The following is a 2,583-nucleotide window of genomic DNA, read 5'->3' on the forward strand; positions in this document are numbered from 1 at the left end:
GCAGTTTCCTTCATCAAGTGCAGGGATCACCTTTTGGGCATTATCTAAAACATAAAGGTACCTTACGAAACAAAGGTAAGGAAACCACTCCTTTAAAAAAATCAATGAGCAAATATTTAAAGTATGAATCAATTGTTCCTGGAAATTACACATGCCCAGTGAAACATAAAAACTGGAAAGTAATTACACTTCCTATGTGGTTGGACAGTTACAACAATCGTCTTCTGTAACGACTGTTTTTAATTTAGCACCCACTACTCTGAACTTTCTAACAGATGTAGTAAAAGTCAGAAGAGAAGACATAGGAATACTATTCTTTTTGTGGAGGACAGAATCCCTCCAGACTCACCATGGGAAAATAAATATCCCATTGATTCCAGGTGACAAAACAATTAACATCATCAATTTCTTTTCATGTTGATCATATTGAGTTGACCTAATTTTCTTTTTTGACCTGTTCGTTGCTGTTCTTCTAAATCAGGTGTTTTAATTCTTCTAGTTCATCCAGATTTTCATCAGAGAGCAGGTTGTCATCAACAGGAGGAGCGTCAATGGATTCATTTTCCTGTTCGGCCTTTCCTCTGTCCTTGTCCAAATCACAGCTTCCATCATTTTCTGCCCAATCGCCAGAAGCTTTACTTAATGTATTCTCATCTGTATCGGAAGCATGTGTGCTGAATATTATCTTTCAACACCAGCTCCATTGATACTTGTCTCTTCTTCATCTCTTAGTCTCTTAGGATGTACATATATATATATATATATATATATATATATATATATATATATACACACACACATATATATGCATATATATATACATATACATATACACACATATATGTATATACATATATATGTATATACACATATATATGAATGTGTACATATATATGTGCATATATATGCATATATGTATGTATATATATATATATATATATACCCATAGCTTCACCACCTGTTCCCTGAATCTCAATTTTCTTTTAAAAAATATTGCCTGTCATGAACATGTGTCCTTATATTTTATTAAGAAATTTATACAATGAAGCTTATATAAGATTTATGTAAAAATCTCTTCCATTAAGTAACATATTTTGCTATTAGAGCCAAGAGATTAATAATAAGTTATTCAACCAGTCCACTTTGGAAGGACACTTGATAAGATGGTGAATCTTAGAGTTCATTTGATTGGATCTGGAAACAACCAAGATGAATACATTTAAGACAGGAATATTCTATGGGGGTATTTCCTTGAAGGAAAATATTTAGAAAACCACAACTTCTAAAAATATTCAGTTGTATATGGAAAACATATATTAGCTTAAATAATATATACTAATTACCCAACAGAATAAATAATAATTATAATTTATTGACTTGGTTCCAAATCATAACACTGTGTTGTAAAACCCCCTTTCGGGGACCCCCACTCTAGTCTCGGGAGATAGAGGGCACCCAAAGAAACACAAGAATCCTTCTTGCTGTAAGCACATGAGGCAGTTTAATAGCGGAGCTCCAGGCCAAAACATATCTCACAAAGGAGACAGTGGAATCGACTCCAAAGCTTGAAGGCTAGGGGTTTTTATGGGGTAAAGGGCTTAGGGGTGTGGAATTCAGCATAGTGACACACTATTGACTTATTCAAACATCAGCAGAAAATTTATATGTACATGCAGATCAGGGTGTCAGAGTTCTGTGAGTTGGATGTTTATCAATGCTAGCAGAGTATCTGGTCAATTTGACTCAGTTCAGATAGCCCTGTTATGTCCTCACATTCCTCTTTAACTTTATGGTCAAGCTGTTCCCAGGAATGTTTTAATTACGGGGCATGCCCAGGTTTGTTTTACTTTGTTCTCAGACCCAGGCAGCCTCTAGGCTCACAAACAACCAGCGATTTCTGAGTACTTTATATGACTTACAGGTCTTGAAATTTCATCTTTCTTTCAGTGTCATTTCACCATATGTACACATTGAATACAGTTTGGGTTATCTTATATGCATAACTGAGGTGAGAATAATGTCTCTACCAGGACTTGTGATGAAAATGGTACAGGAGAAGGCTTAATTGGTGGACTGTGTAGATGCCAAGTGTGATAACTCATCTCGGTTGCCAAATTGACTGGATCTTGATTTAACTAAGAGAAAAGCTTCTTGGCATAAATATGATGCTTTAATTTCTCCTTTTATTGAAAATGTATCCTTTTCTCCTAGTGTAATGTGTCTGCATCATGGTTTCTCCTTCCTTTGATTTTCCAAGATCTCCCTTACCTCCCTTCCTTCCCAGATCTAGTCTGTCCTGTCTCTCATTAGAAAACAAACAGGCTTCAAAGTGATAATAATAAAATAAAATACACTAAGATAAAACAAAAACCACCACATCAAAACAAACAGGAGCAAAAGAGCCCAAGAAAAGGCATATATATATATATATATATATCCACCCATTTACACACTCAAAAATCCCATAAAAACACTACACAGGAAACCATAATATATACTTTGACATTAGCTGACACAAATACATACACACACAGACACAGAGGGAGGGAGAGAGAGAGAAAGAGAGGGAAAGGGAGAGGGAGA

The sequence above is a fragment of the Mus caroli genome, chromosome 19, assembly GCF_900094665.2.
Source record: "Mus caroli chromosome 19, CAROLI_EIJ_v1.1, whole genome shotgun sequence".
Taxonomy (NCBI): Eukaryota; Metazoa; Chordata; class Mammalia; order Rodentia; family Muridae; genus Mus; species Mus caroli.